General features: G+C 37.5%; 1 protein-coding gene across 4 annotated transcripts in view; it reads right to left on the bottom strand.

The window, feature by feature from the left end:
- Positions 1–17,131, bottom strand: part of FXR1 (FMR1 autosomal homolog 1) — an 816,075-nt gene that overhangs the window by 523,153 nt on the left and 275,791 nt on the right. For all 4 annotated transcript variants that reach the window (XM_086674796.1, XM_086674797.1, XM_086674798.1 and 1 more), the window contains one exon: positions 15,547–15,616. The gene's annotated coding sequence lies outside the window, so the exon portion shown is untranslated. The remainder of the gene's footprint in view (positions 1–15,546; positions 15,617–17,131) is intronic.

Raw genomic sequence — 17,131 nt, 5'->3', positions numbered from 1 at the left:
AGGAGGATGCACTAATTAACAATCCAAAGGTAGCAGTGGATAAAGCAAACATGAAGACAAAAGAATAAGACTGTTGAGGCAAGAAAAGTGGAGCTCTTTACATGGTAAGCAGACATAAGTAAGGATTAAATTTCCCTGAAATACACAGTTCTTGTGTTCAATTTGTCCAGGGTAAAATCATTTCAAAACAAGAGGGAATTTAACCATGACACTGTAAGCCTTTTCTTTCCTACAGGTTAAAAGAGCCTGATTTAAAAAAAAATAAATAAATAAAAATGTAAAAAGAGAGAGGCAAACCAAGAAACAAACTCTTAACTACAGAGAACAAACTAATGGTTACCAGAGTGAATGGGGTGGGTGGAGGGTGGGTTAAATAGGTGATAGGGATTAAGGAGGGCACTTGTGATGAGCATTGGGTATTGTATGGAATTGTTGACTCACTATATTGTACACCTGAAACTAATATTACACTGTATGTTAACTAACTGGAATTTAAATTAAAAGTTTTTTAAATTAAAAAATAAAATAGCCTGAAACATAGGACACGGGTGACCAATATTTCTGTGTACTACTTTCATGATGTGTAATTTCATTTGGTGTTTCACCCACCATATATGTCCGACATGACAAAAGTTGACAGACAGTTTCCTTCCCCACTGCCTTCAGCATCTACTCACCTTTCTGACTTTATGACCATTTCAAATTTAAGACTACCTTCAAGGAATTTCAAAATGTCCCACAATTCATTACCTGAGTGCAAAGTGATGAAGGAATGTCTTGGAGCTCTTCTTTAATACCCAGAGATCCCAGCCTAGTTTTATCATAAACTTTTGACCATCTACCATTTCCTTTTGTCATTTTGAGAGGATGCTGACACCAATTTAAAAGACAATTCATTAATACTAGAATTTCATAGGTGGAGAGGTAAAAAGAACATGGTCTTTGCAGAGACTGAATTCAAATCCCAGCTCTATGATGCTGGGCAACTCTCCTGTCCTCCCTGAGCCTCAGTTTCATCATCTATAAATTTGGGATAATAATATTCACCTCCAGAGTTGCTGTAAATGAGATAATGTATAAAGTGTAGTTCAAAAATTGTTTGGCGAGGTGCCTGGTGGCTCTGTTGGTAAAGCATCCGACCTGGGCTCAGGTCATGATTTCATGGTTCATGGGTTCAAGCCGCGCATTGGGCTCCGTGCTAACAGCTCAGAGCCTGGAGCCTGCTTCGGATTCTGTGTCTCCTTCTCTCTGCCCCTCCCCCACTTGTACATCCTCTCTCTCTCTCTCTCTCTCTCTCTCTCTCTCAAAAATAAATAAACATTAAAAAACTTTTTTAAAAATTGTGTGGCACATAGTAATTACTCATAAATGACTATTACTCTGTTCTTCACATTTCTGAGGCATGAGAATCTCACCTAGCTGTAAGTCTTTTTCCAGGTCACTCCATGGAACTGTTTATCTTTTCTGAAGCCAACATGATATATTAAAGTCATTTGCAGAAACAGATATGGCTTACTCTTTGGAATATACTTCAGTTTTCAAGGTTTAATATTAATATTATTGATAGTGTAAAATAGGTCTCCTTTACATTAAATTTAAGCAATTCATTTCATTTCTTTCTCTGTTTTCACTACATTTTTATAATAATTAACTATAAAATCCCATTAATTATTATATTTCCATGTTAGGCCTTAAGTGTATTAAAATGATTAAATACTAAACATATTGGACCACCTATCCAATCATCTGGTGAGTATAATGCATATTTGCAACTATGTTAAATATATGTGTACATACACATATATAATTGATATACATACATTAGTATACATATATACACATATGATATATGTTGTGCACATATATATGTAATATTTTCACCACTTTCTCACATACTCATAGTGTGCTAAAATGTCATGTGTACACTTTTACTTTAAGCTTCAAACAATTTTGTCTTTAGGAAAAAAAAAACATGTTCTCAGAAGTATAGACACTTTATTTCTGTTTTGTTTTGTTTTTTTTTTCACTTTCATAATGTGTTAATACCTAGAAAGAGTCAGCATGTCAAATGTCCCATCACTGATAGCTTCAAGAGGATGAATAATTTAGATCCTTGCCTAAAAACAAGAGGACTCTGGGCAAGTTCAAGCAAGTGAAGAAGAGGCACCAATAAGGAGGCCAGACACTCTAAACTCAGGAACCACCCAGACACATATCCCCAACTTCACAATGTTACCAAGAACCATCACTGTTCACAAAGCATTTACCACTTTTGATAAGCAAGAATTGCCTCTTCCTCTCCCATACTTCAGTAGCACTTGACACCTCTGTTAGCACATTTGTGTGCTAATGTCTCCCTACAGACTGTTGGAGCTCCTGAAGGGCAGGAACCACATTGTTCTCTTGGAGATGATGTTCAATACCCTTTTGTGGAATGAATACACAGCACCAACATGAACTGACTACTGGGTAACCAGCAACCTCCTTCTTGCAGAATGCAATGGTCTTTCCTCATATTCTACAGCATTTGACACCAGAGCTTCCTTCTGAAATTATTCCCTCTCTTATTTTTTATGTCACTGCCCAATCCAGGTTCTCCTCATACTTGTCTGGCCATTGATCCCTTGTCCATTTTAGCTGCCTCCTCTACCATCTTCAAATCCCTAACTTACAGACTTGACATTTATACCCTTCTGCCCCAGGAAACAGCTTCTGCTAGACCATCTCAACTTCAAAAATCCCTTCTATGCTTATTACTCTCCAATCTACACCTCTAGCCCTAATCTCCTCACCAACATAGCCCTAAACACAACTCATTATGTTTTCTTTAAGAAAGCTTCCTTATTTTTTGACCATGGCATCATAATTGCCTCCAGAATTTTCCAGAGGATGTGCTATATTCTCATACTGTTGTGTAAGAAAGAGATACATGTTCAGTTAAGTGGGAGGAAAATTGAGTTAAATACAATTAAAAAGGTTTCTTCTCTGTAGGACTTCTCAGAACCTTTAATATGCTAATGTGTTCTGGGAGTCTCCAAAATGGGGATTGGGTATATACTGCTTTCAAATATATTTGATTATGGGACTCTTACTGGAAGCTTCTCTCAGGAAGAACCAGCTTCAGTGAACCACTTATAGCAAGATCTTATCCAACTCATCCTTGACTCTCTCTTCTCTTTTATGTTATTTTCTATATCTAAGTAGCTATCAAATTCTAATAATTCTTTTGAAATATCTCTTTCTTTCCCATCCCTGCTATTCATACACTATTTGAACCCCCCTGATTTAGACTTCCAAACTTCACACCCAGATAATAACCTTTCTGTTAATTCCTTTTCTCCTCTAATCTCATCTACCAGACTAAACTTCCTAAACCATCATTCTCATTATCCATGTGGTTCCCTTGTTGGAAAAAGGAAACAGAATACAACCAAAAACACCTTCTGTTGTTCCCAGGATTTAGTCAAATTCAAAACCTGGAACTTATTATCCTATTCACCAGCCTTATTCCTTCCATGGCTCTAGCTGAGTCTTCCATCCAACAAGGTTGTTCTTGCCATAATCTGTTAAACATAGCATGCTGCATCTCACTTCTTTTCCTTGCTCATTCACCCTCTCCCCACCTAAGGTGGAGTGTCTTTCCCTTTTGGGCAGGCAGTTAACGTGAATAAGGGATGGCAAATACAGGAATGGAAGCTATAACTCTTCCCTCCTGTGCCCATGGCAAATTTAATAATTAATAACAACTCTTTCTTTTGGACCTTAGTCTCTACCTCAGAATCTTTCCCAACACTGGGCTTTAGGAAGTTACTGCTAACAAAACTATTAGAGTTGACACACAAAATAAAACTGAAAAAAAAAATAATAATAATGGGATTCCCAGCCATAGAGATCAATTTATCATTGTATTCTCTGCATGAATTTAGACTTTAAACCTCTATGAACTTCAGATTCTTTACCTCTGAAATGGAAATAATGCTCGTCTCAGCAGTTTGTTGCAAAGGTCAAATGAGTTTACACACATAAAGGCTCACCAAAGAAGTACAGAGTAGATGACTAGCAGATAATCATCTCTTCTCTTTTCTTCCTCCTCCCCTTGTTCTCTACATATCTAAATGCATCCTTTTCCAGCCCTCCTTAGCCAGGCCAGCCTCCTCTCTCACTCTTTCAACCATTTGTGTTTTCATCCTAGACACTCAATCTAGTTGTGTTGTACAACTGTGTTGACTTAACTCTCCTTAGGCCCTTAGACTTCTCATCTCCATTCACACTCCCCTCCACAACCCTGGTCAGTTCCTGACGTAGCCCTGTTTAATACCTCAACATGGTTCATTCACATCTGTTCTAAAAGTCTGCTCTAACCACAAACATCTGTTGTTCTGCCTCTGAGCCTTGACTTTCCAAGTCTATTTCCCACTCTCATGAAACTGAATCCCTCTAATCCTCCTGATTTTTTTAGTCCATTAACCTTTTCTGGTCTGTCTTTGCTTTCCTAACAAGCCTAGGCCTCCTGGATGGTCACCCAGTGAAACACTAACCACAACCTTAGAATACTCAACTCTTGCATCTTCTGCCATTCCTTCCATGCCAAGCCCTGCCCAGACAACTGTGGGCCCTCCTTGCCTCCTAGTCATGTTTTGCCGGGCATTAAACTCAGTGATTTGAGACCTGGGGCCTCTGCATTTTTCATAGAACCGTGTACAACCATTCTCTACTTATTAGTTCTGTCCTTATGCACTAATCTGAAAGTGGTATAAAAATTACCTGGGGGCATGTTTATAGCAGCACTATCAACAATAGCCAAAGCATGGAAAGAGCCCAAATGTCCATCGATGGATGAATGGATAAAGAAGATATGGTATATATATATACAATGGAGTATTACTTAGCAATCAAAAAGAATGAAATCTTGCCATTTGCAACTACGTGGATGGAACTGGAGGGTATTATGCTAAGTGAAATTAGTCAGTCAGAGAAAGACAAAAATCATATGACTTCACTCATATGAGGACTTTAAGAGACAAAACAGATGAACATAAGGGAAGGGAAACAAAAATAATATAAAAACAGGGAGGGGACAAAACAAAAGAGACTCATAAATATGGAGAACAAACTGAGAGCTGCTGGAGGGGTTGTGGGAGGGGGGATGGGCTAAATGGGTAAGGGGCATTAAGGAATCTACTGAAATCATTGCTTCACTATATACTAACTAATTTGGATGTAAATTTTAAAAAATAAAAAATAAAGTTAAATAAAAAAAAATTACCTGGGGGCTATTTTAAAATGCAGACTCCTGGGGCTCCACTCTGATTATTCTAATTGAATCAGGCTAGTATAAAACCCTGGAATATGTATTCTAACAAGCACCTAAAGCAGGAGTGGGCAAATTACTGTCTTTACGCCAAATCTAGCTCACCATCTGTTTTTGTACTGTCCCTGAGCCAATAATGGTTTATTTGTAAATGGTTGAAAAAGGTCAAAAATGAAAAATATTTTATAACGTGAGAATATTCAAATTTCAGTGTCCATTAGTAGAGGATTTTTTAAAGGACTTTATTTTTTAGAGCAGTTTTAGGTTCATAGCAAAATTGAGAGAATGGTACAAAAATTCCCATATATTCCTTGCTCACATGTATGTATAGCTTCCCCCATTTTCAACTTCCCCCCTAGAATGCATTTGTTACAAGAGATGAATCTACACTAACGTGTTCTTATCACCCAAACTCCATACTTTACATTAGGGTTGACTCTTGATTTTTTACAGAATATGAGTTTGGACAAATGTGTAATGACCTGTATCCATCATTGTAATATCATATGGAATATTTTCACTGCCTAACGTTAATAAAGTTTTATTGGAACACAGCCATAGTCATTTGTTTACAACCATTATCTATGGTTGCTTTCATGATAAAACAGCTAATCTGAATAGCTGCAACAGAGACCACATGGCCCACAAAGTCTAAAATATTTACAATCTGGCACTTTACAGAAAAAGTTTGTTGATCCCTGACTTAAAAGATTCTGTTGTAGTATCAGAGACCTCAGTTTGAGGTATCCTTATATAACAAGGTTCACCGAAATTCCATGCTGCCTAAACTTCACTTCTGTTCTTCATGTTTTAGTGACACGCTTACTCCCTACAGTTAGTGTTTCAAGTATTCTTCACATTTCTCAATCCTTTTTCTACCTAGACCTCCTCACTCTCAGCAGATACCTCACCTCTCACTTAAGTAAGAACACACAGCCTATTTAATCAGTTACTTACCTCACTTCCTTTACTCTTATGTGAAACCAAAACTATTAAAAAAAAAAAAAACAAAAAACATAAAGCCTAGGAGTATCTTCAGTGTCTGGTGGACCTGTGTTTAAATCCCAGCTCTGTAGTTACTGGCTTGTGATTCCAGGTAAGGTCCCAACCTCTAGGTTTTATCATGTATAAATATGGCTGGCAAGCCATAGCTCAGAAGACTATTGTCGAAGTGATGTGAAACAGCTTGGGCCTGGCATAGAGCAGGCACTCAAGAAATACTTTCTTCATTCTGTCTGACTCCAAAACATGCTCAATTCTCCTCTTATCCCTGCCACAATTTCATATTAAGGTGTCCTCTCACCTTCCCTGAGGTGTTCTCTCACTTCCCTGAAACATTAAAAAAAAGAAATCCCACTTATGCCTTAACTGTCCCTCACTACTTGGTTTCTTTTGTTTTGTTCAACCTAGGAAAATAGCTGTTCCCATTTGGGAACAAATGGCTCCCAAGATTACCGATAATTATTAACTGCCAAAAACAGATGGTATTGTCTTGGTATTTGTTCTGCGTTATAGCAAATAACATTCTAACCACAAGAGATTAAACAACCACAAAGCAAATCTCTCCTTGACTGCAATAACAACTCACTCTGGTGGTTTCCTTCACTTTTCTGAGAACTTCTTTTCAGTTACCCTCACTGGCCTCTACCCTCTTCCCCATCCCTTTCTCTTGTCCTCTCTACTCTTCACCTCCCTCTACAGTTTACTTGCTAGGATCTTGGCTTCAACTACCAGTTGAAAATCTAAATTAGCTGCATCTAGCCCTAACACTCCTTAAACTTTTTCTTTAAATTTTTTACCTTTTTTCCAAACCATGGGCAAAATGTCTATCTACATTTCAAACTCAATCAAGGGAAAAACCAAAGTTCCCTTAAAATTAAGGCTGACTCCTGACTTCTCTATTTTGCCAAATGATGCCATCATTTCCTGAGACTTAAACTCATAGTCATCTTTTCCTTCTTAGTCTCCATTACCTTGACCCCAGGAGCTGCCTCGTGTTTATCTCTAAAAATGCCTCTCCTGCCTCTCTTGTCCTCAAGTCCTCACTTCCCAATCCACCTTTGATCCATAAAGTTCTGATTCTTCCCCCACTGCTTCAGTGAAATTGCTCCTGCTAACATCACTGACATCCTCTATGTTGCAAAACCCAACAGGCTCATTTCAGGTCTCCTTTTACTCTATTCCCTTGGTAACATTTGAAACTATAATTCTCTTTCTTTCTTAGAAGTTTACTCCCTTGATTTCTAGTTTCCTTCACACACATCCTATCTGTGTGATCTCTTATCATTAGGTATTTCCCTCTATTATACAAACTACTTACATCACATACTTGATTGGGAGCTCCCTGAGATTAGGGGTCCTATGTCTGCCTAATACATAGTAAGTACAAAGTAAGTATCTGTTAAATTAATGAGTGCATTAATTCGCTCTCTATTAATTCTATTCCTACTGTCACCACTCTGATTGAGCTTCTGGTTCCCTCTCACCTGGCCTATTATAGAGTTTCCTAACCAGTTTCCTCACTTTCAGTCTGCTCCAAACATTTCCAGGTATGATTGCCAAGTACATTTTCCTAATGTAGATCTCTGGATCATGTCTCTATATTATTCAAAACCTTCCAATTGCTCACAAAATTAAGCCAAATCCATGAACTTGGAATTCAATGCCACTGAAATAAAAGTCCAATGTTTCATGCATGGTCTTCTAAAGCTCTTGTATAATAATCTAACACTCAACATGGCCTTTCAAGTTCCTTGTGCTTTGGTGCCCAAACTCCTTCTGTTGCAATTTTTCATCCTTTAAGGTCTACTTTCTCCACAATACCTGACTCTTCACAATTCCTGATCCGATATGACTGAGTAACTTTTGATCTTCAATATTCTAATCCACATAGTTCATACTACTTTGATAAGCCATAAGATTTCTAGCCCGTTGCTATCATTAGCGATCGGCCTATTGAGTAAGCTAGTTTGCAAACTTCCTGACAGCAAGAGCCATGCATTCTTCATCTCATATTCCACTTCATAATGTATTTTCAATAAACATACAGTGAATTAATAGTTACTTAATATGTATGCCATATGTATTGAAATACTTTGCATTCAATTGTTTCCCATCTAAAAACTATTCCCCTTTAATTCCCAAGTTCTATTACAGCTTTGACCCTAGCCCGTCCTTTCCTTTTCCAGTGAAACCGCCTGAAAGGGTTATCACAAATGCAGTCTCTTCTCTCATACCTCCCACTCTCTTCTTAGCCCACAGTAGTCGAGCTTCCTGTCATCCCTCCACCCAACATGGTCTTGCAAAATCAATCACAATCTCTTTGTTGTGAAATACAGCATGCCCCTCTTAGTCTTTAACTTACTTCACATTTCTGTTGAAATATGATCTCAAGTTCCTATCTTGAGCCCAGAACTCACCTGAGTTCATATTAACATATCCAGGTCTGTACTAGACATCTTCACCTGACTGTCAAACCCGGTAGAGTGCTCAATAAATGTTTGCTTAATAAAGTATACCTCCCCAGCTTGCTCTTCTTGGTTTGATCAGTGTTTCTTAATCTAATTTATCTTATGCCCTCTGTTTAATAAACATGTAAAATGTTATGCTCCCCCAGTACCAAATACAATCTAACACAGCTGCCCCCTTTCCCCCAGAGGCTTTTTGGAGGCTGAAAATGACCAACCCTCTGCATGTTTCCATCAGACACCAGACAAAGATGGTTCTGAGGAGCATGCGTTTCTATTTAAACTATTAAAACAGTAGTATTTGCTTAGTTTTTCAAATATAAAATTATAATATTACATATGGTCGATAGGCTTTTTAAAATAATATGCAGTAACCTGGAGATCCTGACAAGCCCCTTGGGGACTCATCCCTCTCTTTCTACTGCTCATCCTCCAAGCTGACAATCCCAGTGCTAGAAGCTCCCTAAAGCAGAGTACAACTCTAAAATTGTGTGACTTTAGGTTATAAAATGTTTAAACGTATTTGACCCCTTATGCATAGTGGGCACTAAATAATAAACACTTTGAGCAAATTATGGAAAGGCATCAAAACACAAAGTATTTTAAAATTTAGTTTATACCTGGAATTTTCCCTTCCTCTTCCTCATCTTCTCTCCTCTACCCTACCTTCACACGTCTAACCCCAATCCTTTCCATTTCTTTTTTTCTCATTTTCATTGTGTTAATCACAGAGTGTGCTATCTGTATAAGAAGCTGAATTTTTTTTTTCTGGAGGCAAGAAAAATAATTTGTCTGTTTTGGAATTTTTATGAGGATATACAAGTGACCATCTCCTTGGCCATACCTAGCAGTCCAAAAAAGAAAAAAAAATCCAAATTACTCTGGGAAAGTCATCCAAGCAAGATTGAAAATGGTCTGCTAGATGCTTAGAGGGACTTACTTCCAGATCTGGCTTCCCAGCAGAAGCTGGAGGGGAAGCCTTAACTTTTCCTTGTACACACATCTTCATTTTACTATATCCTGAAAGATCCCACCTTTGAACTATTAGGATGTTAAAACACTCTGTTGGATGAAGCACTTTGCTCTTCCTTCAGTTTATTGAAAAAAAAAATTGAGGAGTTCCTGGGTGGCTCAGACAGTTAAGCGTCCGACTTCAGCTCAGGTCATGATCTCACAGTTTGGAGGTTGAGCCCCTGCGACGGGTTCTGCACTGACAGTGCCAAGCCCTGAGCCTACTTCAAGTTCTGTGCCTATCTATCTCTGTCTCTGTCTCTGCCTCTGTCTGTCTCTCTCTCTCTCAAAAATAAATAAACATTAAAAAAAATTTTAGACAGCTATGGCGTACTTTTTCATAGCACATTTTTGTTACTATAACCACGTCTTTTCATCCGCAATGATCTAGCACATATTTAAGAGAGTTTGCCCTTCCAACAAAAGAAATTATACATTATTAAATCTGTCCTTATAACTGTCTCAGGGAAAGAAAAATATTACCATCTTTCATTTTAGTTTCAGAGCACTTTATAAGGAGTCTGTGAACATCAAAAGGCATTTATTTTTATCCTTCAATTCACTCTTGAAAGACACACTCATTAGAGCTATGACAATATAGGCAATTTTGGATAGCTGGCAGATTGGACATCATTTCCTAAAAGAGATACAATGTCTGACAATCAAGTTCAAGGCTCCAAGAACCTTGTAACATCAACTCTTGAAGCCAAAAAGCGGAAGCAAAGACCTGAGTAACTTAAAAGAAAGTAACTACACAGAAAATATAGTAGTGTTCAGGTAAATGAATCTCTAAAAAATTTCTAAACCTGGGGCTCCAAAAGGTTTTGTAAAATGTTTCTCAATTTTCACTTCATGCCTCAAACTCCAAATTATATGTGTTGAGCCACTATAGATGATTCATGCATTTTTCTTTTCAAATTTTCTAAAAGGAGGACGCAGAGGTTGAACTGATAAAAGCCCTACTACCTAATCATGATTCAATGTATTTCCACAACTCTAAACCTTTGTGATGGTTTCCATTTTTCATTGTCTGTGGCCTCTTCCTGGGCATTAGCATTCTATTATTCTTTAAGTAATAATAAATTTATTATTATAAATAATATTATATTTAATATATTATTATATATAATACAATACAATATACAATACAATATGTTGTATTATATATTATGTATCATATGCATATAATAAATTATTATTATAATTTACATATTAGACAAACAAGGCCAAGTTTGTCTAGTATGTAAATTAAGAACATAGTTTCCAATTTCCATGTACAAAGGAATTTATGGGACACAACTGAAAAAAGGAGACTTGATTTCATTTTTAGCACTATATTACTAGGTAAGTTGTTTCTTTCTCCTTTATTGATTTTCTCATTCTTAACTTCACCTTTCCCTCCATCCTTAACTTTCTATTTAAAGCCCCACACAAGGAAGCATGTTATAAGTTTTGCTATGGCACCCTGGACTCATCAGCAGGGGTAGCTACAACCAAAAGCGTAATGAAATGTCTTTCACTAATGAAAAATGCGTAGTGGGATTTTTCAATTGCTACATAATCCTCACTACTATAAGTTGCCAGGAAGTCTTTTGGGGATGTATTAAGCATGGCATTGGGCTTAGATACGCAAGTTTAGTTTTAGGAGCTGGGGCAAAACCATATTGCTGCTGCATAATAGAGGTGTAAGTAATTTAAAGATAGAGAAAGGGGGATCCAGGAATAGAAGAAAACATGTAGGGAAGCTGGATGCAACATGGGGGAAGAAAGGTCAAAGAGAGAAATCCCCAGTGTTGGCAAACTAAGAAGGCACTTTGTAAACAAGAATGTTCACTAGGGATGTATGTTCATTCAAGTGGTTTGATGTGGGATATGCAAAGTAAACTCCGCACCCACCCTACTTCATCTCTCCTTCAGTAAAAAAATACTGTAAAATTTTACTGAGTAAAATCTATTGCTCATTCACTTTTCATGAAAGTGTACTCTACCAGAGAACCTCAATGAAAGCTGAGGTCTGTGGCTGTGGGTTGGCATTGGACAAAAACAGAAAGATGTTCTGTACATGTAAGAGACCGAGGGACAGCTGACATCTGTGTTGCCCAAGGAAAGCCCAGGGTATGACTTTGGATTTAATGCACATAGCCACATGCTTCCTGTGTATCTAGAGACCAGTTACTGAATCTCTCTGATCCTGCATTTTCACCACTGTAAAATGAGGGTAATGATAACAGACTTTGGGGTGGTTGTGAGGATTAGGGCTAATATGTATAAAATACTCACTATATGGAAGTTACCCTTTTGATGATTTTTTTTCCATTTTTGTTGTAGCTGCTAAAAAACCCTGGTCAAGTCTATGACTCAAAACAAATTAAAAAAAAAAAAACACACACCATAAAACAAAAGCAAAACCTTTGCAATGTATGGCCTCTGTATGTGTGTTATTTTTTTTCCTGAGTCAAACTGACATATTTTCTATATTCCTAATTGTTTAGTTGTCATCTATATCTATTGTATTGTATTACAACCTACATCAAAGCCCTTGTAAAAAGTGGTGTTACAGAGTTTTTCTGCCTCTTATGCTCCCAGTTTCCCCATACTGAATTTTAGGACATGATGGAAGTCTGTGAATTTTCTTCACTTCAGATGCTGGAGCTATTGCTTAAAGTTTCATAGAATTGCCTGACCAATAATTGGAATGACCTTGGCATTGATCAAAACCTGCCCTGTATTCTCTTGCCTTGTCCCCTTTGTCAGACAAATGTGGGTCCAATCTGGGATTAGCAGTGGAGCATGTCTTGGAAACCTGGTTTTATCTTCTTTGTCATTATGTCATCGCCATCTTAGCTGACTGGACCCAACCATCATATTCCTGCCAAAATATCTGCCCATCCATAGGAGGCAAGAAAAAAACCAAGCAAGGGACAGATAACATTCCCATTTGACACCTAAGGGAAACGAGGCCCAAAGATGTCAGTGATCAGCCCACAGCCTTCATCAACACAAAACTGTAATTAAAACCAGGCCAAGCACTTTCCTGCATCCCGAACACTAGAGAATGTGACCTCTTAACACACGCTGCTTAGTCAAGCAGTCTATAGCTTGTCAGTACATCAAAGCATGGGCAGATTTACTTGATCCTGCTAAAGATTATAAAAGAACAATTTGCAGATAATAGCTTCTACTGGCAGAGCTTATGCAGGGGGCAGGGCTCCTCTCCTACCCTGGAAGGACTGGGGCTGCACAGGCCTCAGGTCCACTTTTGGGTTCTGTGGCTCATCCATGAAAACACTGAAACCTCAGTACATTCAGTGTCATAAAAAGGTAGTGCCTGGTTCCTAACACAAATCCCAAGGAACTTTTAATTTTACATAAAGGAAAACAAAACTTTAAAATCACTATCAGATGCTTCAGAGTCCTAACAAGTGTGTCCCTTTTTTCTTTTCTTTCTTTCCTCTGATAACTTCTTAAGACACCACAGAGATCCAGATTTCTAAACTTTCTAGGAGCGGTTTTTTTGTTTGTTCATTTTTGTTTTGGCTTAGCAAAGAGTAAAGTGTGTAATATATCAGTTGCTGTATCTAGGAATATGAGGCCTGCAAACAAAAGATTTGAGAAGGCTCCCCATCCCCAGTGGTTAGATGGGAAATATCTAGCTCTGCAGTACCCCTAAATGCAGGTGCTTACAGAATAATGCTTATACCCATGTTGAGGGAGAAAGAAAACATTCACTGCTCCACTAACAAAAGCTTTGGAACAGTTAATCATCGATAAACTGAGCAAGAAGGAACTTTAGTTGATTTTCAGGCCTAATGATCTACTCCTTAACATGTCTTTACAGTCTTCACAACTATACCAAGACAAATATCTCTAGCTTTTACCCAAAGCACTTGAAGAAACACAAAGAGAAATTTGGCAAAATGCTTACAAGATTGACTAGACGTGAAACTAGTTAGCAAAAGATGAAGTATTACTGCCCAGGTACTAACTTGGATTAGCAATAAAACAACAATGACACTCCTAAATAATAAACCTTTTCTTTTAAAAGCTAAAAAAAAAAGCAACTATTTTAATTTAACAGCAAACTTAATTTACATAAAAGGGAATGAAATCAATATTATGAGAAAAAATTTGCATAACTGTATAATAAATTACATATCTTAAACAAAAGATCTCTATATTGTGCTTCTCTATCAATCTAAGATTTGATATATAAGGCAATAATTACAATGGCACTGTAAAGATAATCTAGAACATCATGTCCATGCAGATTCCGCAACAATCCAACTTGTTTTCACAGGAAGAAACCACACACACTTCGATCCATCAAGAAAGGCACCAATTAGTTTTACTCTTCTCCCTCCCACCCACCCCTCAGGTTTTAATCATCTGTTGTGTAGTAACTGTTGTAAATTATGGGTAACAACAACCTTGGAACTTCAATACCAATATAAACCAATACCCCACTGCCACCTTCTTGGCAGTTTGCCATGTGTGCTATTTTAAAGTTAGGCATTAGGAGGCAGCAAATGGCTCAAAACCACAGGCAAAGATAAATGTTGTAGGAAGTTGGAAAAGAGACCTAAAGCTGCAGAGGCAGAGAAAACGGACTTCATCTTTAACACAAACTTCCAGGAATTTAGATTTGTAATGAGAAACAGTTAGAAGGGAGAGGGGTTTGGCCCTGTAGAGAGCTTTGTGAAACTATTCCATTCCCCATTTCAGCATCTCAAAAAAAAAAAAAAAAAAAAAAAAATGCTGATGGTCACCTTAAGGGTTAAACAACATAGGTCTTGGTATCATTTAATCTTGTTTTGTTTCTTAGCTCTAGAAACAAAGGTCTCCTGGTTGCCTACGTGTAATTCTCAGGTCACACTTGCTTTGGCAATGCCCATGCTAAGGCATATGCTGTTCAAGCCATTGCAGAGACATTAGAACTGATTCTGCCCCATATTGCCTCATTCTGACTAAGGCATTTACATATTTAAAGCATGCAACATAGTTACTTAGAAATACCAATGCTGCATCTACATTTTAAAAAAAGAATAATGTGACATATACTCTAATGCAAAGAATTATGTCTTCAGATAACACATGTCTGTCTTATTTTTAGGAAGCTGAAAATGGACTTTTCATTTCCCTAAAGGAAGTAAATATCTCCAAATGAAGCATTGTTATTTTAGTTATAATGCTTGACTGAATTATAAGACGTATAGCTTAAACTGCCTTAAAAATTGCTTGATTGGCTTGTAATACCAAAACAACTCTTGCTTCTCTCTGGATATTTATTTTGAAGAAATAAGCTCATATAATTTATAGAAGAATTTTATTTCAAGCACAAATAGAAAGTCCTTAGAAAATATGACTGTTAGGAGTCAAAACTATAAATGTGTGAAGAAGATTGTGTTGTGCATGGAACAAGAAAACTTAACATCTCCAAGGATAGTTCCCTGCAATTTTTGCATTGTTTCTTAAATTGTTGTGCTAAGAATGCACACATTATGTGCCACAAAATACTTAGCTATCAGAATATACAGGATAGAGCATAGTGAAAAACACATTCAGTATTACGATAGCAATATTGTGAAAAACAGTTAAATCAAACCAAAAGTAATTTCTATCAAAAAATGCAAATGCTACACGAAACCTATTTTCCTGCTAGGCATGCGTGATGATTTCAAACCCTCCAAAAACCAAATTTCAGCTTCTATTACAACTGACTATTAATAGGAGTTGAAGAAAATATCACACATTACTTACTGTTTTTGAGGTTCCTATGCCATCCTTCTGAAGTCAAAGGGCTGAAGAAGAATCACTGCCATGAGGAAATCTAGCAGGCAAAAAGAGGGAAAATAGCAAGCATTAGTTGTCTGAAATATTAACATCTTCAGGTTTTCTTGAAGCACTTCCCAAAAGATCCCAAAGCAAAGAAGAAAAAGGAAAAGTTGGAGAAAAACATCACACACATCCCAAGCCGACTTTCTCCACAAACCCATGCAGCTCCAAACTTTAAAGTAAAGGCTCAAATTGTTGAGCATCCTGATTGAGCAAATATCCGACTTCGGTATCACTGGTTACGTACACAATTTCAGTAAGACGAATGCATCTCCAAAATTATGGTTACTTTAATGTATTATCCAGATTTTCCCCCTGTTTCTCTCCCTTTCTCCCTTTTCCATTCACATTTTTCTTCCTACAAAATGCACATAGGTCTGTTCTTCCTTGTACCCCAGTCAGGCCTGGCTTTGAAATGCATTTCAATCTCTCAACACAGACTGCTTTCATTGCATTTAGAGTCCCACTAAGGCCCAGCTTTAAAAGCTACTGATTCTTTTTTTCTTTAGCCTTCCTCACAAAGGAAGGGTATTTTGTAAATTACCAGCTCGTTCAGATCAACAAAAGGTACTTTCATAGAAAGCCCCATTTGATTTTGCTCAAATTTGATTACAAGGATGGAGAAAAGGAAAGGAAGTCAAAAAGAAAAACCCCAGATGGCTTTTTCATTCATCTCAGTGAATGAGCTTTATCTGTGCCTTTTGAAACTGTAGCAGTGGAAAAGCATTTCTGTTGGCTTAAAAAACTTGACAAAAATTATTGGTTTGCCATTTCTCATGTAACAGCCATTGGGAACTGGATGAAAAGACTTTTTCATGGGATCGCCTGCTTGGATCAAAATAATGGAGATTAGGTATTTCATTATAAATTACAGTGGGAGATAGAGCAGGCTGTCATATTAATAGCAACCTGCTCATGGCCTTCAATGGTAGCTATTCTCCTAGACAAAGGACCAAGGGGGTTGTCTATTGAACTTGTACTTTAGGCCTGATCAATTTTCTATCATCAAGGCAAAAGGTGAGATGACTAACAAAGGAATTCACACATGAGTGACCTCATAAGCCTACAGATAAAACAGCTTAAAGAAGCAAAATACATCCTGAAATTATGGATGATAAACTATATAAAGAAGAAGAAGACAGAGTATGAGAGCGGGAAAGGAAAGAGCAATGGTCTATAATTCTCCTCTCTCTTCTTGGCCAAATGGACACATTAAAAGCTACTTGTTTTCAGCTGCAGATAATTGCAGTGTTTGGTTTGCAGTGGTCGGCTTTAAATCCTTCAGCCCATTTTTTTTTTCCCTCAGCACAGCTCCAGTCATTTCACTCGCTATTAACAACGGCATTGTGTTCAAGACAAAGCTTCCACCAAGAGTCACACTTGAAAATAAAAACTAAAAAGAATCACAAGCAACACAGGCTTCAAGATATTACACAGTAGAATGTGCGTTCGTTATTTGCTTCAGGTTACCAGCCTCTCGCCTGCCTCTCCTGCACTTTCTTGGAACCTA

This window comes from Puma concolor, chromosome C2 (assembly GCF_028749965.1).
Source record: "Puma concolor isolate L17-30 chromosome C2, mPumCon1.1.hap2, whole genome shotgun sequence".
NCBI classification, from domain to species: domain Eukaryota; kingdom Metazoa; phylum Chordata; class Mammalia; order Carnivora; family Felidae; genus Puma; species Puma concolor.
The sequence above is the reverse complement of the archived record's forward strand: the minus strand, read 5'-3'. Positions and strand labels throughout refer to the sequence as shown.